General features: G+C 37.1%; 1 long non-coding RNA gene across 1 annotated transcript in view; it reads right to left on the reverse strand.

Annotated features, from left to right (window-relative positions):
* Positions 1-25,578, reverse strand: part of LOC149076116 (uncharacterized) — a 118,411-nt gene extending 92,833 nt beyond the window's left edge. The window contains exon 1 of the long non-coding RNA XR_016194206.1: positions 25,448-25,578. This is a non-coding gene — a long non-coding RNA (uncharacterized LOC149076116). The remainder of the gene's footprint in view (positions 1-25,447) is intronic.
* Positions 25,579-25,681: the final 103 nt, after the last annotated feature.

The raw sequence follows: 25,681 nt of genomic DNA on the forward strand, positions 1-25,681 counted from the left end.
GAATGATTAGTGTTCACCAATTTCTATCTTCTCATATGTCATGTTGTTGGCTAACAACGCTCTCACAATCTTCTAATATGTTAATAAGCGGTTTCTAAGACAACATTGTTTATCTGGCAAATATAAAAGAATAAAAAAAAACATAGAATGAGAAATATTGGTGTAGTTAATGAAACAAGCATTTTTTTTTTTATTATTTTGAGAAAATTTTGAGATATATTCCCATGCATGCAAATATTTTCATCTGTCCTGATCAAATATACTATACGTAATTGTTAAAAATGTCGAAATTATTCGTTTGTAAGATGAAAACACGGTGAAAATATTGCTATAATGGTATTAGAAATGTTGTTACACGTTCATAATTGTTTATTTTCTATTCACATAGGGAACCAAGCAAACATAACCACTATGTTATTCGGTGCAATTATTATTATGTCAGTAGCTATCATCTAAATTGCAACTGCTTAATTAGAGGAATTGCACGTATTTGAAAAGATTGCAGTATTCCCTTCTTTCACGCCGACATCGCTAAAAAATAACTGAAGTGATTGTTGTTAATAATTAAATAATTGGATATGGCAAAAAATGAGATATGAAATGTGTATATTTCCAACGTCAATTTCAGTGTATTTCCTTGATATGGATAGAGGGACGTCAAATAACTGCATAAATTCTTTTACTGAAATAACATATGCATTTCCAGATTTTAAGATGTCAACAACGATCTGAAAAATATCACAATATTTTTATGATATGTTTAAGATTATCACAACATAATACCCTTTCGTATGCTGTTACGATATGTTACTTTGATAAAATCATTAAATGCGTAGGAAAAAAATAAACTACTCAAAAGACATCCTCCTCGATAACAAAAGAAAATCTACTGCATCTAGACAATCTATCTTTAATCTTCGGATGATGTAATGATACTTTAATAATCTCTTTTATGGATAATACTTCTTAAAATTGAGGTAATTTATAAGATGATAATAAAAACCGTAAAACCAGTAATGGAAGACATAAGTTAAATAAGAATAAAGTGAATATCAGGGATTAACTTCGCTATCTAAAAGCGAAAAAAGAGATACTTCAAGTCCTTTTTATGGGCTTTTTTCACCATTATCATAATTTAAGATCATATTGCATAAAAATTGAATTCTGTAGAGTTGTTAAATATTGCGTTGATAAAAGAAATCAAGGCAATAAGCAGGTTACTCAAGTCTTTAGAAAGGTTTTATGAATTTTTTTTTTTAAAACATGTACGGTCGAACAATTTTGAGTTTCTTCCACATCGTCAAATGGGATAATAATAATAATAATAATGGTGCTATTCCCAAAAAAAGTAATTTTTATTTTCACCCGATTTTCATATATATATTTTTTAATTTTGATATAAATAATAGTAATGAATCATTTCATAGTGCCATAATTAAGTAGAAGTGATTGAAACAGTTTTGAGAGAAATATTATTATATTAAGTTGAGAAAAAAAGAAATTATACACCATACACAAAAGAATCTTTCAATTACAGCTTATGTCATCAATGTAAAAAAGATGATACAAAAAGAAAGGAAAAAAACAGAAAACTACGTGAAAACAATCGATAAGAGAATAAATGGGTGGATGGGACAGATCAGTTCAACAACGAAGAAAGATTTGTGTTGCTGTCAACAAAAAGAAGCTGGACCAATAAGTTCTTTAAGGAATTTGTCGATTGATTTCTTTGTTATTCAATGATTATTGTCGTATTTATGTTGCTCAACGAATAAGGAGCTAAGCGAGATGGCAAGAGTGATCATCCCTAATTGTATCCCCCCTCCCCCACACGGTATTTTTGTTTTGTATATTTTCATCGTATCCATCCCGGAGTGAGTGAACTCAAACCAGTAAAACTGATGCTGGCTTCTAGCCCACAAGTTATCGAACCCATTTGCGGTAACAAGGTGTTAAGCGAGATGACTCGTCCATGAATATTTTATATTATACAATAAGATTCTCGTTTAGTTTGTTTGTTGCATCCTATGTATATAAACTGGTGTAAGAAATTAAGAGAATTTGCAGACTTGATCGATTATCTCTAGAACTACTGTACCGATTTTAATGAAATTTGATATGTACATACATTGATACATTACAAAACAAATAACCATTCAATAATTGTAATACACAAGCATGATCGTGCGTAACACTCGTTGGAATCGGAAGGTATGAAACAGCGGTTGCAGAATAAACAAAAAAATTGGTTAATAGATGGGTTAATAGGGGCGTATGGTCCCCTCTTACAGATATACAGGTCTCGCAGCGTGATTTCGTACTTGAAATAAGGCAGTTTATCATTTCCTGTGGCAATTGGTCCCACTCGTTCAGCAACGCTGTTTTCATTCCCTGGATGGTTCCCGGAGGGGGGGGGGGGGTTGCGAGTTGTAATTGCCCTCCCCAGAGCGTCCCAGACATGCTCTATAGGGTTAAGGTCTGGAGATCTGGCTGGCCAATCCATCCGGCGAATATCCTCACTCTCTAGAAAATCGTCGAGCAGAAGAGCTCTATGTGGCCTCGCGTTATCGTCCATTAAAATGAACTCAGGGCCAACTGCACCCTTGAAAAGGCGAACATAGGGCTCCAAGACCTCATCCCTATACTTCACACCAGTCACAGTGCCTCTTTCAAAGACATGGAGAGGTGTGCGGCCATCCAACATGATGTCTGCCCAGATCATTAAACCTCCTCCGCCGTAAAAGTCGATTTCGCGGACATTGGAGGGTAGGTAGCGGGTCCCTGGTTCTCTCCATATGAACGTACGGCGAGAATCGGTGCTTAGGGTGAACCGGGACTCATCAGTGAAGAGAACGGTCACCCATTGATCCATACTCCAATCTCTATGCTCTCTGCACCATGATAAACGGATTCTCCTGTCCGTAGAAGTGAGCGGGACGCAAACAGCAGGCAAACAACCCACTCTCATGAAGTCTTTTGGAAACAGTCACCCATGATACACGGGTTCCTGTGGCTGCATACAAGTCACGAGAGAGCTGAGAAGCTGTAGCACTCCTGTTACGCCTCGCTATAATCGACAAATGGCGATCTTCTCTGGCCGTCGTGGCTCTTGGACGATCTTGCCCAGGCTTTCTCTCGATGGATCCGGTATCCTGGAACTGTTTCCATAAGTTACACACGACGCTAGGCGTTAAATTGAACTCTCTACAAATCTGGACTTGAGATTGGCCTGCTTCTAGCCTCTCCACAATTCGCCACCTCATTCCATCATCTAAACGTTGGTGGTTACTCATTTTTACTGTTACAATTTGAAATTAACCGATTGCTGGAAAATAACACCAAGAAATTCGCCGAGGTGTGCTAGCGAACGAAATGCGTCTTAACTTACGCGCACTTATAAAGCCTGTTTCTCTACTGGCTCCGCCTACACACGCGTGTACGCTTACGTATTTGACGTATAAGATTTGCATTTTTGTCGAGAAGCAGTGGTTTTACATTCAGTTCAGTTCTTTTCATGAAATTCTATAAAATATGCGAATTTTCTTAATTTATTTCACCAGTGTAATATGACAAGTGTAAGATAACAGAGAAGATGACATTGCCCCCCCCCCCCTAATTGCTTCTAAAATATGCCTTCATTCTAATATATGTATAATTTGACGAAAGACGTCACTTTCCCTTGTTAATATAACAGATACGGAAAACTGGCTGACAGAGGAGATATCGATGTTTCGAGTCCCCGTGAGGGCAGAGGTGAGTTTTCCTTTCCTGAAACATTGATATCTCCTCATTCAGCCAGTTTTCCGTTCATGTTTTCGACATTCTTCTACACGGTGAAGACTATGACAAATTATTTTACATCGTACAACCTTTTTCCATCTCTCTCTAAAACCGAATACTATAGACTCTCTCGATAACGGACATACACGGGACCAAAAATTTTGTCCGCTAATGGGGAGGTACGATATACAATGGAACCTCGTTTGTACGACTTTCACACTTATAAGATGTTGGGCTTCGGTCGCACATGTTAAAATGTATATGTGTGTGTGTGTGTGTTACTGTAAAAGTGATGCACCGGTGGTTATGTATAATATATTTATAAAATACAGCAACCCCCAATTGAAAACACAATACTAAAAACTATATATATCTATACACATCATAAAATATTATACAAACCCCTTAAGAATACTTATGGTTGTTTTATTCTAAGCATGGATAGCTTCTCGATTCACCTCAACATGTTTATCGTATTTCTTTTCAAACTTGTCAATTGTGTTAGAGTTTACTACTCCTGGCGGTAAGCTATTCCATTTATTAACAACCCTATTAGGGAAAAATTCCCTGCGACATAAAAACTTAGAATCGTCCCTTACCAATCGATTTTGCTGCCTTAACCAAACCAAACCAAACCAAACCAAAACATTTGGATTTGATTGCTTCTTCTTAACTGTACATGTAGCTCGTACACATTCCACTACGGAATTTCTAACGAATTTGTACACACCGGAGTATGAGTGTACGTGTTATGAACATAATGTGAAGTTTGTTTCTGTGTAATGCTTGTTATGTGCAGCGCTGCCATCTGCCGTCAATTTTTATACCATGAGTGAACTAATGATTGATAAAGTGCGTCATTGTAGGCCTATATACCAATCGATACTGGTGTTCCCTTGTCAAAGCAGTCGATTGACGGTATGTTAATAATTCATGATCCGTCCTATCCATCCCGTTGAAAATTTTGAACACTTCGATCGTATCGCCATGCTTGGTGTTTGTGTTTGTTGTCCTTTGCGTGGGTCGGAGGTCAAGTGGCGCAATGCCACTTGCCAATGATGGTTGGGGACAGAGTTACGGTGATGAAAGCGGATGGCTCGAGATGTTTTCGCGGTCTCTTGCGAGCGATCCGCCCGGCCTCCTTGGCGACCGGCGGGGGTTTCCGATGACTTTGGAAGGGGGGAGGGGGTGTGAATTTTGTGAGTCGGAGGCGATTGGGGCCTCTGTGGGGTTGGGTCCTGTGGCTTATGGGCCGGGGATGCCTACCGGGCCCGAATATCAAGAGAGTTTTTCCAGCATGGCCCAGTCGCTAGGTAGTCTGTTTCAGAGAGAGGGACATGTTTGGTGTTAGTGTTTGTAGTCCTTTAGTGAGTCGGAGGTCCGGTGGCGCAATGCCGGCCGTCGTTCCGCCCGTGGTCTTGGTGGCTGGCGGGGCTTTTTCTTTTTTCTCCAGCACGGCCCAGCCGCAAGGTAGCCTCCTTATATCCCAAAAGGGACAGAGGAGGGCCTTGATTTGGTATTTGCATGACTCATGCCCCGTGTGCCAACAAGGACACGCGTAACTCTTCTCTGCACCCCTTTAACCAAGTCTATGTCTCTCTGTAGGTATGGTCTCCAAAATTTTACAGTACACTCTAGTACAGAAAGAACTAAGCCTCGGAAAAGCGGAAGAATGATTTTAGGAGAACGCGAAGAGACCTTTTTGAAAATGATGTCGAGCATTCTATTCAATTTTTTGACAACCACTTAACAAAGTTCTCTGAATTTAATTAGAAATTTCTGAATAAAATTTATATTTATTTTAAAACTCTCAAAAATTAATTTCTTGATGGGATTCGTTTCTACCTTTAACCCAACAATCCAATTATAGCTCATTATCTCAGTGCGCTTTATCTTGAAGCATGAACTTCATTTAATGGATTCAAATTACGCACATGCATGACATAACTCATTATTTCCACAAGAAAACATCATAATCAATGCTCTGATTAAAAATTTTACACGTCGCTTGAAATAATGGGGCTTACATTTCTGCGACAGGTACTTTTAAAATAATAATAATAACATCTGGAAGCTATCAGCTAACCTTAAATTCAATCAAGACACTTTAAGCTGTTCGTGAGCTTTTTTTCTATGGTTTTAAGCTTTATTTCTTCAGTACGAAGTTGTCACTGATTACCGGTACATTTTAATCCATCTATTTTTGCTTGTTTTCACAATTCTAATCGAAAAAAAGCTCAGTTTTTTAAAATTAATTTCATTCTAAATAACCTTAAGGGGTATAAGATTTAAGCATGAGAAGTTGGGGGAAAAATCACTTTCTTTATTGTAGGGTTTGGTTTATTTTGTTAGGATATAGTGGAGGTTTGGTTTTGAACAAACTAATAATAACATAATAATCATCTAGAGCAGAGGTGCACATCCTCCGGCCCGTGTGCCAAATGCGGATCGCCAAGGTGGTCTACCCGGCCGGCGAAGGGTATTCCGGTAGAAAAGCGTCAGTACATCCATACCATCACACGGATCCGTGCGATTCATTGCAAATTATCGCCTCAACATTGTCAAAAGCAAATGAAAATGCCAATTGTAGCCAGAAAAATTGTCAAAGGAAAGTATAGTTACCAATTATAGCTTAGAATAGTTGCCAAAGGCAAGTGAAGTTGCCGGAAAAGGATTTGAAAAAAAAGAAAAGGAAAAAAGAATTACAAAAAAGACGAAGAGGCAAAAAATAATTGTCAAAGGCAAGTAAATTTACCGATTGTAGAAAAAAGAATAATCAAAGGCAAGCAGTTTCCAATCGGGGCCAAAATGAACTGTCAAAGATAAGTAAGTTTCTAATTGCGGCCAAAAAGCATTGCAAAGAAGAAAAAGAAGTAACAAATCATTGTCATAGGCAAGTAAAATTACCGGTTATAGCAAAAAAGAATTGCCAAAGGCAGGTAAAGTTATCAATTGTAGCCAAAAAAATTTGTCAAAAGTTTGTTAAGGTACTATCTGTTGCTAAAATTGCTGAAAAAATCGCCCGGATATGACAGCTAGTAGCAAGTCACAATGCCTGAAAATATAATTCACCAAAAAAACGCATGTTTGACAAATATGTGACATGAATACATTTACAGTATGTGTATAATTAATTAAGATAGTCATAATTACATTATATAATTCATAAGTTATGAAAATCATCTTAGTCCACGATTCCAGTAACTTCGTGAAAATACGATAAAAAACAAGACATTTTATAAAAAATAAGCCGGGACGGCCAAGATTTTCCCGTGAAATACAAGTCATATGGTCACCCTATACGTACTAGGTTCTGGTCCACGAATAACAAAAATACCACATATCTAGCCCGCCTACTGTAAAGGTTGTGCATGTGCATCCCTGACCTAAAGCTCTATTGCAGTGTTTTCTAATAAATAAGGTGTCTTCTAAATAAAAAAAATTGTAGAATAACCGAAGTAGTATATAGCAAGAGTGAACAATTCTCCGGCCCGCCAAGAAGTTTCGTCCGGCCCGCGAAAAATGCTGCGGTTGAAGAAAGTATCAACACACACACACACACAAATCGCGATAAAAGGTTGTGTGGGCTGACCAGATTTAATTCATAATACGGAATATCGCAAATTATCGCAAAAAAAAAAGGTCAAATGCAATTTACCAATTTCAGTACACCCAAAAAAAAAATTGTCAAAGCTGAGTAAAGCAGCCAATTACAGCCAAAAAGTTCTCAAAAGGCACAATTACAATTTAAAACAAATTGTCTAAGGCAATTATTGTTTTTCTTTTTCAAAGCCAAGTAAAGTTGTCAATTACAGCCAAAAATAGTGTCAGTTGCAGCCAAAAATACTGTTTAAAGCATTAATTTATGTTTCATGAGAATAATCTCAATTCTTGGTTTCAAAAACCAAACCAAGCTTTGTTGAAAATAGGGAGAAAAACGGGGCATTTTATAAAATAGTTATGATTAGGACAATCACACACAACACACACAAAGTTACTCGAATGTCCCGTAAAATATGGGTCATATGATCATCCTAATCATACAAGTTTCTTGCCCTCGAGCTGCAGAATTACCACATATCTATCCAGTGGAGTGAAAAGATTGTGCATCGTTGTAGTATAATATAACTGAAAATACAGGAATGTCCCGTAAAATACTGGGAATATGTCACACTTCTTATAATGACTCGTCGAAATCTTCCAGAGCTTCTAAAGATCCTTGGGTTCAGAAAGGTTGAGGAAACGCTGCTCTATGGTGACATATTCTGACACGAAATATTGGGAAGCCGCTCATATTACCGTTTACTTGTCTTTCATATATCTTTCTGGGATTGAAAGATCAAGAAAGAAAGAAATAAGTCATATCAGCCATGGTAAGGCGTGCGTAAATCTTTCGGAATTATAGCCGTTGGTCTTATTGATTAGAAGAATGGTGGCATACGAGGGATATATAAGAAACGCCCAAAATAACGTCATCACACTTCAATGCCCCGATAACGCCCAGAAAACTTCTTGATGTCGATTGTATAAGGGGGGAAAAAAAGGAAAAGAAACGGGAGAAGAACTCTTCCCAAGAAGTCTGGTAACAGTTTTGATACTTCTGTCACGATTGAGAAGAAACTCGAGAAATCTATGATGCTCAACTTCCAGAGTAATTTGATTTATATGGGAACGCATTCCAAACATCCTTTTTTCTTGGCTCCCAAAAGAATAATAACAGCAAGTTCCTTGACGTGTTATCGTGATAAACTTCTGTTAGATGGATTTCGAAAGAAGTAAATAAATAAATTTGGTTCGGGCGAGGACATCAAATATATCTGATAAATCGAATTTGAACGTCTTGGTAAAGTGAACAAGGTCTGAAATAAGTAAGGTTGCGTATATGACTTGTATATAAATGATACGTTAACATAAATTCTGATCCGACTTCAGATTTAAATCAACGTCGAGGTAAGTAATCAACAAAGTAATCGAATTGAAGAGGAACTTGAAACTTATCTTGAATCTGAATTGAAAAATATCTACGTGTATTTCCAGTACAGCGAAATCTCGTTATAACAAATTCGAAAGCGGAATCACATTACTTAATACATCCAACGAAAACATCACATTTCATGTACCATATTTTCGGAACAGGAACGTTAGACGCGACTCTTTGGACCGACATTTGGCGACCCATACCGTTTAGACGCCGTCTCGTGATCGTGTCCAATCGCATTTGATTGTATTCACTAAAAAAATGCTTAGATATTTTTCCCGACTAAATTAAAATGCGGTTTGAGCGCGTTTGCACGTGCTTATATATATGCAGGGTATACTGTAAGTGCTGATGCAACCTTCATCTCATCAACCGTCCATCGTAGAGGTATAGCTCCAGTTTAAAAAATGCTCAGAAATCACCCTGTACTAGTTTTGAGAGTGAAAATGCAGCGTGTAACAAAATAAAAATTGTAAATATTTATACGGTTCTTTTGTCCTCTAACTTCCAGTTAGAAAGTTGTTGCCCTGTCTCTCTCGAATCCAACAAAAAAAAAATTCCAAGTTTCTAAGTGCAATATTCCCCGAGATATTCGAGTTCACAAATACGAAGAAACGTCGACAAAGGACAGCGTAAATGAGGGAAAGGAACGTTGTCCGTTAGTTTGTTTTTCCTGTTCTTTCTCTACGTTTTTCGAGTACTATATATAAACGTCATTTGGATACTTTTTCTAATCGGAAGTACGTCCTCAAAGCTAAACGGTTCGCCAGTAAAATAATGATGCTGGTCGCTATGGTGTAGCATAAAGTTTTCATTTTTTAACAAACTTTTTATTAGTATGATTTTTAGAAACCCGTTATTATCCCATTTTTATTCTAAAAGCTAGTATAATAATCTGTGTAGTATATCAGGTATACTGTACTGTAGTAAAATATGTCTTTAACCTTTTTTTTCGCCGCGAGCACTGCCTGTACCCATCATCAAAAGAAGAGCACCCTTACGGGGAGTTTGACATACGAATGCATGTAATCAGGATGATTTCAATCCCTCAATGCAATTTGTACAAGGTGTTTACTTGGGACATTGATCGCGAGTAGGAAATCGCTCACGTGCATCGAGCACTCTGGGTTCTTTAGGGAGCGCCGTGGTGCTCGCGAGCAACGGGTTCAAAATACCTGTTGTAGTATAACATAATTATAACTATTACGATCACATTGTGTGTTTTTTTCTCCTCCAATGTTTTTGTACTTGGTTTTAACCTGAATAAAATTTGATTTGATTTACAGAAAAAAGAATACTTTTAAAAATTATAAAAAATTTAATTTTTCTCTACTTTTATGTGTGAATACAAATTTTTTTTTGCATTGGAACACTAAAATTCTCAGATATTTGGAAACAGCACAGTTATGTTAAAATAATAAAATAAAACTACTCTTTTGCGGACATTGGTGGGACAAAAAAAATCGTCCGTAAAAAAGGAGTGACCGTTAATCAGGGGTTTATACAAATACAAATACAACGCCACAACAGGCAAAATGCCCAACGAGGTGGCTGAGAAAAATCGTTTGAAGTGCATACTTTTCCTATACGGGAGGAAATTCTAATTTAGCCGTAAAAGAGGGGTGACCGCATCTGAGGTTAACAAGGGTTTTTCTGTATGAACAAAATACAGCAGAAATAAATACTGTCTAGAAATGAATTTCCCAACTTCGACACAGTATTCGTTATAACGAGATTCTACAGTAATAGGTCTATACTATATGAACTTTTTGCTGTTAAATTTACCTACACAAATCCATATTTATATATACCATGTTTTTATATATATTCTTTGAGTCGTTCTTTTCCCCCATGATGTATCTTGAAATTATAAATGTGAAATTCTCTAGAAATCCTGCAACTTCCATTTCATTCATGAAATTTCCTTTCATTACTGCAGTTCATTGAAAAAAGATGAAAGACAGATCAAGAAAATGTTTGAATATTGAAACATTTTTAAAGCTTCACAAACACACGTGCACACAAATGAGCATCATTAAAAACTTCATACTATAAATTTAAGTAGTTTGTATTTTTACACGATTTTTCTTGCCAGAATTTACAATTCCAGTAACATGTTTTCGAATCGAAGGACAAACAGAGCATATTCATGCGTGCTGATTTTTTCTCTCTCTTGACAAACCGTATTTACCCTCGAGGGTAACCAAGTATTGTAAGTACTTCGAGTATACTATAATGAGGATAACAAGAAAAATATGCGGGAAGCTTTTGTAAATCCTTGCTCTCCTTTTCCTTTTTTTTTTGCATCTCTTGGGAAATTGGTATGAAATCCCAGTTTATTTCTATTATTTGTTTTCCTCCCAAAACCCCATGAAACGTATTTTGGCTTTCGTACACTCAAAATGTGTTTTTCCTCTTGATTTAAGATAGTTCTTTTATTTTCACTGCGAAGGAAAGATGAATGTTATAACATGGAACTAAACTTAAAAATATACGAAAATGTATTTCCTTCGTGACTATGTTCACATCAAGCGGAAAACTAAAATCATGTACCTTAAATTGTTCAAGATTATAAATTTTCTGTCTTTCTGAGAAACACCACCAACTAGAACCAAACGATGTATACGAAGGTGTTTTCTATAAAGTTGTTAAAATACAGGAATGTCCCGTATTTTACGGGACATTCATGTATTTTCATTTATACTATGCTACAACGATGCACAATCTTTTCACTTCACGGGAAACTCCTCCTCTCTTTTTTTGGCGACAGTGGTATCCCGTATTTCTTGTTTTTGATTAAATATGGTCAGTCAAACTATAAGGAATGGGGGGTGGGGGGTGGGGCTCACTTTTCATTTGAACCCCAAGAGGATATTGCCAATATCAGTTGCACAATTGAATAATGTTTCATTCCATTGAAATTAAATTAGCAAGTCTTTCCGCGATAACAGGTTGGAAAACACTGCAATAGGGCTTTAGATCAGGAATGCACGGCCTTTTTTCTTTTTTCCTTCTTTTTTTTTAACAATTGGCTGATGTGAAAATGAATTCTGGAAAGAAAGAAAATTCAACTGCCCCTGTGGGGGAATCGAACCCACGTCCTGTCACTTTGAGCGTACTAGACTACACAAAGGCAACGAATTTCAATCTTTCCTTAGAGCTCGTGTACACTGAACGGAACCGTACATGGACGGTCGGACCTAACTCAGGCCAAAGCTCACAATTGCTGCTGCCACTGCCGCCACACAGCAACTTATCCGTGGATGATGTCACTCTACGCTATCCACACACGAAGGTTTTATTTATTTATTTTTCTTAACCAGCTGCTTGATCCGAAAATGTATTTAGGATAGAAAGAAAATTCAACTATCCTCGGGAGAATCGAACTTATGTCCTCTCACTTGCCTGGTGAGCGCTCGGCAAGTACCGCTTTGTAGATAGCGGAGAGTGAACATCATCCTCGGCTGAGTCGGCAATTGTGAGCTTCGGCCTGAGTTTGGTTCGATCGTCCATGTACGGTCCCGTTCAGTGCACAAAAGATAAAGTTCAGAGCTCTAAATAAAGATTGCGATATTCGTTTCCTTTGTAGTCTAGTGGTCTAGGCTTTAGAGCATTCACCCGGCAAGTGAGAGGACGGGGTTTCGATTCTCCGAGGGGGCTTCTTCTTCTTTTCTACCGTACATGCACCTCGTACACATTCCTCTACGGAATTCCTAACGAATCGGCACATGCCGGAGTGTGTGTTCTAATGTATGTGCAGCCCTAACGTATTTATGTTGTCGAGTTGCGCTTGTTTAGCATTCATGCTACCATCTTGAATGCTTGACTTTTCACGATATGTTAGTAACGGTGTTGTAGGTCTGCCGGCTCTCTTGCGGAGAGACTTTTTCAAATGGAAGACCGGCTCGCATTCACGGGAAAACCGCAGAAGACCAACTTCAGCCGACCACCACTGTGCCGCCAACGAGGTTCGAACCTGGATACTCAGGACGAGAGGACAGCAGTACGACCGCACAGTGGCCCCGCGAGAGCTGCTGAATGTCTTTTCTTTACTAAATTAATCTATAAAAAAAAATCCAGCTGTTAAAAAAAAAGACAAATGATGTATTTAATTTTGAGAAAATGCAAATTTGCATCTGCAATATACAGTAGTTATTGAAATATATTATAATGTATAAATTTATTTGAAATATACAAGTATTTTTTGAACGTTCAGTTCCCTATTTCTTCAATGAATGAATACAGTGAATGATATTTCCAAGAATACATTTTTTAGACTATTTTGCTTGAAATTCTCGTTCGTTTTTACAATTGATTGCCTCTGTCACAATGTATTTCACTTTATTTCCGTTCAACTCTATCTTTTATTCTGCTTGTATTAATTTACTCGAAATTTATTGTTTTGGTGTTGGAGAAAAAATTTCCTCAGTGATGGATTCAGAATTTGCATACACACACATACTTTTTATTCGGAATTTTGACTTTGATTTTACCTTCTGGTATCATTTCCTCATTACAACAGAATTCTAAATAAATAATTATCGTTTCTATAAAGCAAATTATAATAGTGGAATATTTCTCTATTTTTTTTTAACTGGCAATAGTATTTTCACCTATATATAACAGTGAATCAGAAAAAACTTCAACCGAATCAACGAGTATTTCATCATCATGATTTTGAGAAAAAGCTTGCATTTACACCTTAAATTCAGTTGTAATAAATAAAATAAATTTATATATATCGAATATGCCGATTAATCGAATATTGCGTGTGTTAGAATCGTATATCCAATTAAGCCAGGCCGACTGTATTGATTTTTTCAATCCTTGAAATGAGTTTTACATTTACTTCTATAGCCGAAGTCTCACGCTTAGTAAATGATCTTCATATAATGCCCGGATACCTGTGAGATTTATATTTTGTCACGGTATTTTTTCAGATATTATTTAAAAGAACTGTCATCTTCCGAGTACGAATAGAGAAAAATTTTATTTGGAATTTTGCTCGAGAGTCAACATTGATCTTGCAATTTCGTAAACTTACTTTGAACCAGCTGAAGAAAAAAAGTGAAACCACTATGAATTGATGATTATGATAATGAGAAAATTTTGGGTAAGCAAAGCTGTAGTTCGATAAGGTTTGTTCGATGCATTTTTGGTATGAAATACACATACACGTGGAAATAAGATGAAAAATTCGTATAAAAACTTTCTTTCCCAGTTTTTCTACTAGAAACTATAGAGCTCTATAGGAATTCGATGCTCAAAAAATATTCAAAGCCAATCTTTTTCTTCTATTCTTAGGCCAGGCACTTGTATCTGTATACGTATTTTTTAACGTAGCTTTTTCGTTCCCTACGCATACGATCAGTATCGCATTCCGATAAGTTTTATTTTTATGTTCCTTTGTATAGTCTTGATACAAGTATTTTTTCGCCCCTCTTATTTTTTCTTTCGGATCGAAGTTTTGAAAAGATGGGAGAAAAAAGAAATGCACGTACGGAAAATCTCACGGTAAAAAAGGAATATTTCACGTTTACCATTACCATACTTGTTAAGTTTTCCTCCCCAAGAAATTTCATGCATAAAGATTGAAGTTTTTTTTCCCCCCTCGTTTCGTTGCATGTTGAAAGAATTGAAGGGGGAGGTTTCCTTTCGATTGAACGGAATATTGATTACAAGGTAGGCTCCTTTCTCTCATTCTTAGAAAGGGTTTAGGCCATCGGGGTCGTTAACGTCTTTCGTGAAAGTTTTCATCATTATTCACATTCTTGTCACACATGGAGATGTTCGAGAATTCGTCAAGTGCGATGAGTGCATGCCCATGTTTATAGAACTCTGGGGTTCGTGCTTTCATTGTCCTGAGAGTTGGAGTACCCTAAATACTGGGAACGTACCCGAGAGTAACAGGAATTGCCTTACGGTAAGCGAAGTATCATTAGCGCTCTGTTCTCCCACGAGGTAAGCGTAAAGCCACTCTTTCTGAGCCAATGTGATAATGTGCTAAGTGATTGAAAATATACCATGGGGTCACTCAGGCGATGTGAAAGTGCACCGCGGGTGACTTTAATGATTTGAAATGCCGTTCCGGAGCACTCAGTAGCCGTGGACTACTTGAATGCTCTGGAACTGTGCCGCGGGTCACTCAAGTGATTTAGGACTGCAACGTGGGGGTCACTTAAGCTATCTGTAAATGTACTGAGAGCCGATCAAGTGATGTTGAACTGCACCGCAGCTCACTTTTATGATGTGGAAATGCGTCAGTTCATTTTCGGGAAATTGGGTTTGAGGTCGTGGGTCTCCACCCGCGGTGCCCCTTACCCTAATCAACGCTTATCCACAGCTCCTCAGAGCAGTTTACACAAAGAATATATTTCAAAAACCTAGCGGCGCCCTTGACAATGGCTGGGGGCGCACAATTTGAGAACCCCTGCCTTAAAAGAATACCAACGACGTGCATGTACGGTTCGGTAGCAGGAGTATCTTGAAGGTTGTGAAGAGCAACCAACTACACTGCCTGTTGTCTCAGCAGCAATATCAAATACACAAGTAATATCGTCATCAAGGCCCATTGTAATAGTGTGTCGTAAAAAGATTCATTAGGTAGTTTAAGTTTTAAATATTCATCATCATAAGTATCATTTTGGAAAGAATAAAACTTGAAGGGGAAAAAAGAAGCTTCTTTTCTTGGAATGCAAGTGTTTTCCCCAAAACCGAACAGTTTCTTGGATGGAAATAAAATTTCATTCTGGGTATGCGCTCAGTTTAAATTGAGGATATTCATCTAAATTATTTACGTGCCGAGTATTTCAAGTAGCTGCGTTCTCTTTTATAATTACTTCTAATAAGATTAGCAGTTTTGTTTTCGTGTTTTGTTATCCGAGGTTAAATAGAATGTTTGCTTTTATACTCGAGTTTTGTTAAATACGACTTCAATAGTTTTTCCACGACCTTCAATTACCACTGCCAAAGCCCGAAGTGCGACCGATTCACGAAATGACCGAGAGGTTTCGCCAAAGTCCGATTTTGAGAAATGATTTGAGTTTTAACCAGGAAATTCACAAAGTGACCGGAGATCTTCGGCCAAAGTACGGTATGCATATATATGACGGTACGGTAGTCGCCCGAAATCCTTTCTTTTTCATCACCAACGTGTGGTACATGACTATATATACAGGGTGAACGTGATCTCTTCTGCCAAACGAAAGAGGGCGATAGACGAGCCCAAGTGGAACATGAAACACCCTACCAACACTGTGCTATCACGAATTATTTTCGAGCTATTTGGGATAATCGATTATGGAAGAAAAATGCGTCCAGTCTGAGGAAACCAGAATTTGTGAAGGTTCTGAGAGACCTACACGCAAACTAAGAGCACATTTGGAAAGAACAGAAAAAAAAAGTCTTATAAGGTGACGTTAATTCCATTAGAATATCCGGATGTAATGAGCTACAAGCGCTGAAAAATTATCGAAGTTCACAATCAAAATTTCGCCAAAATTTTTAATTACCAATTCCGCAAACACCCTTCTAGCTACAATCGGTCAAATTTGCCAAAAACTTGTCCATTACACCAGCTCTCGCGAAAATCTACAGTAGTCTATATCGAAATTGTGATTCAGGAGAAATTTAGCATTTTTTGTTTGCAATACATCACTCAAAACAGCGTTTATGATTCATGAAATAATGAATTATGAATTAATAATGAAATATGATTGCATGTGAATAAATACACTACATAACGCTATTTTGCGCTAAATGATTTTTTTTTCCAATGAAGTAAGTAAATCCAGTAATAATATTTAGTGATATTTTTCGGGCGTGTAAAATATCGATTCGGGCATGTATTATTTCAAATCATAGAGTACATAATGTTTTTGAGACTTGGCCAGCCCTCTTGCATGTAGTTTTATTTTAAGTGAAAAATATGTTTCCAATAAATGATACCGAGATATGCATAATGCATCCACAAAAACTACTTCAAATCTCTAGAGAAAAGTTCCTAAATCTGATTTGACTGCGTTCTTTCTTAATGAAAATCGGAGAAAAATCTTTTATTAGTAACAAGTTATCGAATAGAAATTCTGCGAATACATCACTTGTGTTTTTAAGCCTTGCCGAGCAAATCGCCTTCAAGATAGTTCGGAGTCACGCGATTTGTTACGCAGCAGCAGCAGCAGCCGGAGGATGAAACGTTTTGGCGCATAAAACTTTAATGGCATTAGCGCGTTTTGCGTTTGACGCGCTTCCTTTCCATCCATTCACTGGATCACGCGATACACTTTCGATCACATTCGGATTCTCGAATATTCGCGGCGATGATGAGCGAGCACATGAGAGAAGCAAGTGCTCCCCTCCATTAATTTTCTACACGTTGCAATATTCATCGCTTTGGCTCATTAAGCTTGACATAAAATAATGCTATTAGATATTCGGGTTTCAAAACCATTCTGCGTGAAAATGTATGATTTTAGAACTGATTGAAGGGATTTCTTATTCGGAACTTGACTTGGTGGAGCTTATATTGAATCTAAGACTAGATCTTCATTAGTTTCGTGCTCGTTTAGAATTTATCCGAGTCGCTATTCACAATATACACAGTTGAGTAATAATAGTGTGGCCACCTCCTGGTTTTTACATGAACTGCGTACAGCTAATAAAATTAGGCAAGGCAAGACTTGCGAGCTGGCTTCGTTCATATGCTTACGGTAAATGTGATCAATCCATTACGCATAATCGCCGAGCATTTTGGTAAGATAGAGAAATTTCTCTAAATTAATCACTTTTATATCGACGATTATACATAGTACGTACCCAACCGTCGTGGATAAATTTTATAAGTTCTAAAAATATATCTTCGCAAATATGTTGCCAAGTTAAGACCTGGAAAACACTAGACTTGAGAAGTAATAGCTCAAAGGTTTTCAAGTTATCTTCAGTACGTATAAATTTAATTATTTTAATTTTGTTCTATGTTAAGCCCATAAAGGGCGCTTACTTTCTTAATGAAACGTTAAAATCTCAGGTATTGTGATCGTTGTAGTGCACCGTAATTTTCATTTCATTTTTATGTCTGATCCAGGAGCTTCATTAACATTGGCCCTTCACCATTCACCAGTTTTAAAAAAAAAAACTATACTGACGGTGTTAAACAGCAATTAAATTGTTCATCGCACAATCGAATACCCCGCTTTATCGGATACTATGGGCGGGAACCACCGTTGATTGAAAATATATATCTCTCTCTCCCCGTTAAGTGGAGCTGATTGTATGTATAAAAGATAAAGGTATAGAACGAATAGAGGGAGAGAGAGAGTGAGAAAGTTAAGATGGGGTAGAATCTTATGTCCCTAAATCCTTTTCCCCCTTCTATTTCTAACATACGAACAAGGCAACCAGTTTTATCGCCGATACTTCAAATACTGATCATTCAAATTTGTTGTCGAAAGCCTGAATGTGATGGAGGTTAACGTTAAGTGATTCAATATTTCTACTGCCGAGTAAGAAGTAATCCGCCACAATTGTATTTATATGATCACGAAAATAATTTTATGATTGCTCATTTCGTACTTTAGTTGTAATATTCTGTTTCGCGAACGGAAACAAAAAATCCATAGGTATGACGACTTACTCCCACAGATGTTAAAGCCGGGTTTTCCTAGGAGTAGAACTTCTGCGTCATGTGCAACGTTAAAATGCTGATTGGTAAATAACCTGAAATTCAGGTTTTTTGACCAATCAGCGTTCTCACCCTGCACACGACGTAGAAACATGCCCCTAGGAAAACCTGGCTAAAGAAAAGATGAATTAGAATTATTTTAAATTACAACCAATATTGTAAGTATGAAGCGGATTACGATTTGTGATTCAAAGTGATATTAAAATTATCATTTCAAATATAACTGCTGAATGGCTTCGTACGATGGATGGCGGCAACATTTCGTTAATAGCTCGCGAATGACATGAAGGTCACCAGACAGCGACGTATATGTTTAGAAAGACGTTTTCTTCCACCTTGTTGATGTATTATGCACCAAAAACTGGCATTATGAAGAGATATTGATGTTTATAGGAGAGGAAAATTCATCTTTGCCTTCACGGGTACTCAAATCCCGGTCGCTCGTACGCTGGACGACTACTTTACCTCTAAGCTATGAAAGCAGATGGAGCATCCGAAGATTTTCATCAGCTGGTTATGGGGAGATGAATTCAGGAAAGAAAGGAAATTCAACTGCCCTTGTGGGGAATCTCACCCACCCCGTCCTCTCAATTGGCGGGAGAGCGCCTCAGACCACTAGACTACAAAGGCAACGAATCGCAATCTTTTCTTAGCGCTCGTGTGTTGTGCTGAACGGTCAGACATAGAAGGTCAGACCTAACTCAAGCCAAAGCTCACAATTGTTGACGCTGCCACTAAATGGCGACTTATCTAAAATCATGTCACTCTCCGCTGTCCATACGAAGGTTTTCGACAGCTGTTAAAAAATTCGTTTGTACAGTGGAGAGTGACATGATCCTCGAAGGTAGAACATTTCTCCTTGGAGCGCACATATATGCTGGATGGCTCTCTGCGCTGGACAGTGGCAACATTCTTCGAATAGCTCGAAAATGACATCAAGGTCACCAGATGGCAACATGTCGGAGAGGACGCCTTTTTCTAAATATACTGGTGGGTACAGCAGAATATTACCCCAGGTCATCGCACGAAGCCATTCAGCATAATACAGGATGGGCAAAAAGTCCGTAGAAACTTTAAAACTGAATAGAAACAGGAAAAATAACCGAAATCAAAAACAGTTTACAAGGTTAGCATCGCTAAGTCACGGGGATTTTTCTGCCAGGAAAAACAATAACAAAAAGAACAGTCGATAGATGGCACTGGTACGAGCGACTTCGGTGGAAATATACAAATGAGACGGTTATAAGAACTTGCGTTCCTAATCCACAACCAGTTCACCGTTGTAAACTGTATATGTGAACAAGGATACTGAGTGCGAAGGATAAAGCTTTGCTTGTGAAGTTGTTTAATGTGAACCAGGTACCAGCGACCATTGCCTTGCGTGAATTCCGAGTTCAGAAGAATATGAGGACTGGAAAAGGTCGTTTAACAGCTGCAGAAGCTGCCAGGCTTACCACCATCCTCGATACGCAATATTCTTCATGGAATCCTTGATCTGTACCCATACAGATTGCAGTCGTACCATGAACTTTTACCAGCGGATACCTTACAGAGGGAAGCATTTGCGAGGTGGGCTTTCTCCAAAATCGAACAGACTCCCACCTGGGTTTTTAACATCTTGTGGAAAAATGAAGCTGGTTTTTCGCTTCATGGCGACGTTAATACCCATAATTGTCGCATCTGGGCGACGTTTAATCCACGTGAGTACACGCTGAAACCATTGCGTTCCCCAAAAGTGGCAGTGTAGTGTGGGTTCACAGGTTCGTTCATCATAGGAACCTTTTTCTTTGAAACGCAGTGCCCAGTAAATGGGTGGAAACGGCAACGGTGTGTGTGTGTGTGTGTGAATGGAATTCTTATTTAACGCTTCTGCGCAAAAAATTCGTGCCATGTTTGCGTGATAGACACACTTTTTCTACCGTCACGTTTACGCAAGATGGAGCAACTCCCGACGTTCGGGGGAAGACAAAATAATTAGCAGGCATTGCAGGTTCCCATGGCCTCCTCTTTCTCCAGATTTAACACCAGCAGACTTCTGGTTATGGGGGTATTTGAAATCCCGGGTGTATCGATCCGGTCCATCCAATCTGTCGGAACAGAAATGCGACACGCCGAGAGGTGTCATGTATACATCCGGACCTGTATACATCACAACACAGCCCCTGTGGTGCTGTGTTGTGATGATACTGTGAAATAATTTTTTTTTCTACTTGTTATTGGCCTTTTTGTCCCACTCGACGTCACACCCTTTGTAAGTATTTTTGTGATTCTCACCGGTTAAATGTGGTTTTCAATACCATGTTCCTCTTTTCATGCCTAATATCACCCACTCTGAGTTTGTCGCCACCACAAGGAAACAACTAGATATACTCTGTATATACACTCCAAGGGGATAATGTCTATTTGCTTTCATAGCCTAAAGGTAGAGCACTCGTTCGGAATACGAGAGATCGGGTTCGAGTTTCCGTTCGGACAGGGATGACTTTTCCTTTCCGAAACATCAATATTTGTATTTTCAACAGCCAGTTTTCCATATACAGGGAAATTCAAAACTAAACGTAAAATAAAAACTTTTAGGGGAGGTAGAGATCATCGTTTGGAATCATAATCACATAGGAAAGCATGGTCGGAAATGGATAGGTTGCTCCGTACGGACATTTGGAAGGAGATGGATTGGGCATGGTCGCAGCCCCCCCACCAGATTACCTGATTTATCTCCTCTTGATTTTTCTTTTCTCTGGTGCCTTGAAGACCATTGTTTACGAAACACCAGCAGATTCAGCCATAGACTTGGTCGCACGACTTGACATCGATGCTGCTGCGATCCGTGAAATGCTCGATATCTTTGAAAATGTTCAGCAATCTATGCGCCGGGGACGTCATGCGAGCATCAACGCCAATGCGAAATTTTGAACAACTGCTGTGATGTTCGCAACTACTATTATACTCTTTTTTGGGTAATAAAGCGCTTTACACTGTTTTCTGTCCTTACTGTGTATTTATGTCTCTTTATTAGTTGACGGTGGCATTTACCATGCTTTTCTATGTAATTATGATTCCAAATGAGTTCTCTACCTTCCCTTCAAGTTTGTACGTGGAGTTTTGAATCACCCTGTAAAATGTATCAATAAGGTGGGAGAGAAAGAGGACGGGTTTTTTTTCTTTCCCTCTCTTTACGTATCAAATATAACTCTTCAAACGGATTTTACTTTCGATGCGAATTTCTGTAGCTGTGGGATAGGAACTCCTCGAATTTACCTTAATCTTATAGCGAATAGTATTTCGGCCCTTCAAAAAGTCATAATGATTTTACATAAACATTAAAGTGTTTAACACACGACATGCTAATAAGCATTAATATATTTTGAGCTATTTTTGTATGCACGTTTTTGTACAATCTGCGTGTATTGTCAAATCGATCAAAACATTCCACGAACTGATAACTTTTAGTTTTGTCTATTGCATTGAGTTTTTCAGATGAATATTTCACTCACAAATAACTCTCCAACAAACCACAGGGGCAGCTGAAATTCCTTTGACTATATCAAAGGCCCTGAATAAATCTGTTTTTATTTGAATAAATTTTTCCTCCAGAAGAAAATGATCATGACTCTAAATTATGGATATGATCTGGAGAGGCTATTGAAAAACGAAATGGTGATTTATAAACTTTTTCCCTAAAGTTTATTTAGAAAAATTTTGAGTAAAACTTTTAAATAAAAATTTATGTGAAATTTTATGTCCAATGGGATTTACTGAAATGCGAGTTTCCTTAAATTTGAATTTTTTTAGGAAGGATAATTTTTTGTGTATATAAAATATATTTCCAAATTCTGTTGAGTAGTATCCGTTGCGTAAGTGAATGTAAATGTGTTCGATGCAGAAGGAATTCCTATTACTTCGACGCTTGTATTTCCATCATGCGTTCGCAAGTTAATTATAGAAATAATTTTATTGATTTATTTAATATAGTTACATTTTATATCGTCAATATCCCTTGACATTTCATAGTTTCCCCGAGGGGAAAGCGCTCTTTAAAATGTAAATTACATATTTTTATTAATTCTGTGACGTTTTCAGGGAAATCACGAAAAGGAAAATTTCGTAAAGATATTAAGAGATTCTTCGAGTAAATACAGGCTGTACCAAATTGTTTGAACAGCAGATTTCTATTTCAAGAATTCTTCAAGATCTTTTCCTCGCATTAAAGTTTTACAAAAATAACCAAAATTAATTCATATTATACTCCATAAAAATTGCTTGAAGTCATTTCAATAAGAAATCATCTCGTTAATACACGTTAAACCGTATATTGCCGAGAGCCAAATTTTTTAAGAAATTTCAACATGGAATGTAAAAATTGCGAAAGGACCATTTTGATGGAAATAATCATAAATATAATGCCTGCTAGAATATTTTGTATTAAAATATACACGGTGGTCAAAAAGTTTGGGCCTGATTTTCAAAAAAAAAAAAATTAGAATACATATAATAGTAAATACTGTATATAGATACAATAATATACAAATAATATTAAATATATAGATAAATTGAATTTCGTAAAAAAAAATTGAATTTCATTAGTTACATATGAAGCCCAACTTTTAAAAGTTTAGTATTGTTTAATAAATCTTGTATTTCATCCATCAATTAATGTGAAACCACGATATAACCATATTCTGCTGACCATGAAAAAATATTGTTGTAGAGAGGTTATTGTAATATCGAGAGCAAATACTCCTCAAAAAATTTCGCGTTGAGGAATGAAAATACTCCTCAATTAATACTCCGAAGTTTTAGGTGATTTTTTTTTAATAGGGTTAACTTGCCTATTTTACAAAATTACCCCTTATAATTTTGGAGAGGGGTGAAATTACTCTCCAAAATTATTATTATTTTTTTGGATAACACTGGTCGAGAGATAGAATTATCATCCATCGCCACGAAATTTCTGATGTTGTTGATATCTCTCTTTGTTATATGTCTGACCTCTCACATGCTTTTTTGTAACTGTATATGAATACACATACATAACTAGGGGCCATTTTGATCCCATGATTAGGGACTCCAATTAATTTTTTTTTCTCCTTGTAACTCAGAATTTTCTTCCGCATGACCACGCCTTCATGCGGTCCGTTCTGTTATGTTTTTGGCATCTCCTCTGAACTGGCGTTGTTGGTACTACCATAAAACGCGTTTATAAGTTTTGTAATTGCTTAACAAAATTCAGTTAGTCGTTCCTCCCTGTAAAGGGGCTTACCGCACACCACTTTGTGTGCTACACAGAAAGTAGCTTTACGCCACAACTTCGTTTTAACACTTCTAGAGGGTTGACGGTGCAAAATACTGTTTTTATTAAACACCCTCGAAAGAAAAAAAAATTAGGAATTTAAGGGGGTTTTGGTGCACGATCTAAGTTTCAATTCTCTAACGTATGGGAAAAATCTCCTTCCTTTAAGAAAACATTTAAAAATTTTCTATTCACTTTAAAGAGGCACTCATTTTTTTTTTTTTTATCAATTACTATGGATATTTTTTATACATTTTAACAAGAGATTTTCGGATTTTGATTATGTTTTTTTCTTGAATTTTAACTTCAACAACATGAAACTTTTTCAAAAATCATCAAAATTTATCCATATTTTGTGCCATAAAACTTTTTTAAATAATTTCAATAAAAAAAATCCTTGTGTTAAAATATGTAACATCATAATATGTTGAAAGATACAGAAAGTTTCAGACACATTTAAATGAGTGGTGTTCGAAAAAATGTTCCTTATCTAACAAACACTTTGAGAGAAGAGCATTTTAGTGGAAAAAATTAGTATATATAATGCATTTCAGCAGGATATTTTAAAATAGTTTTAAAATATTTTTTTAAAAATATTTTTTAAATATTTATATATTAATATATTTTAAAATATTTTTAAAATATTCCTAGTACAGGGTTGAACAAAAACTTGAACACAGGCGCAGAAAATTTCACAGTATTTGAAAATCGAAAAGTTCAAAAATTCTAAATTCATGGGACAAACTTTAAGAGGTCATATGGGACAATATCTAAACAAGCATTTTTTTATCATAGAATATGCGGTTGAATCGCAAAGGTAACTGTGATAGAGGGTGTTTTTAGAGTGTTCACATATAACAGCACTTCTCCAAAAGCAAATATCACATTCGCTGCAATAAGTTCAATTAACCATTCGAGGGTGCAGAGTGTTGCAATGTGGAAGGCTTTCTCATAGTGCAACCTGGGTAACACTAGTTGAACTAGTGTTACCCAGGTTGCACCAACTAACTTGTGGTTATTATACCACTTGTCCCTTGTTTGGTGCAGCATAACCTTGATGTTCCTTGCATCAATGAAAAACAAACTCAGTTCCAATTCGAAGATGCCTGTGTATCCTCTGATGGCTGATAGCCCACACTGCAGCAAATCCTGCGTAAAAATATATTTGCTTTTGGTGAAGTGCTGTTGTGCACTCTCTAAAATCACCTTCTACCGTCTTTACTATTGCGATTCGACCACTTTTTCTCGCATTCTATGACGAAAAAAGATTTTTAAGGTGTCTTCTATCACCTCTTAATCATTGTTTCATGAATTTAGAATCACCCTGTATAAATAATATTTTTTTTTTCAAGTTCATCTTGAGGAGTTTAACATTAGACTATACACAATTACAAACCAAACAAGATTCGAAAAATATCGTAAAGTGATTTATCTTTATACGAAGTATCGGGGTATCGTCTTAGCCGTTGTAGCGAGATTGCATTGTACTATAAAAACTTTTTCTTTTTGAAGTTACTGAAGTATATTCCGAAAACTGGCTATGAAAACCTGCGGGGGTTATGAATCTGTGTTCTCCGTAAGAATCTTAGAAGAAAACAGTTGTTTTCTCCAAATAATAGTTCAGAGCCGAGAAAAATTCGCTCGACCTATAATATATAAAACAATTCATCCGTTAAGAAAAGAAAGGTTTTTTTTTTTTTTTTTTGTTTCCTTTGCTTACCCGATATTCGGTGATCCTGTCGGGAAACCGGGAGGGATTTTCCTCGGCGTTGAGCTCCGTCATTCGGGAGCGGAATTCGTGTGAGAGTTGCTCTGATACATGCCTTACCAGGATCTGTCAGTGACTGAGCAAGCGAAAACTACTCCAAAGAAAGTGAAGCATCATCAGAGGAGGAGGAGGAATAGGCCAGCGCTATTTTTCCCGCGGAACGATCGCGGCGCCTTCTTGCGTAAT

This window comes from Pholcus phalangioides, unplaced genomic scaffold (assembly GCF_987345545.1).
Source record: "Pholcus phalangioides strain wild (caught in Gottingen) unplaced genomic scaffold, Ppha-v1.0 ptg000015l_1, whole genome shotgun sequence".
NCBI lineage: Eukaryota > Metazoa > Arthropoda > Arachnida > Araneae > Pholcidae > Pholcus > Pholcus phalangioides.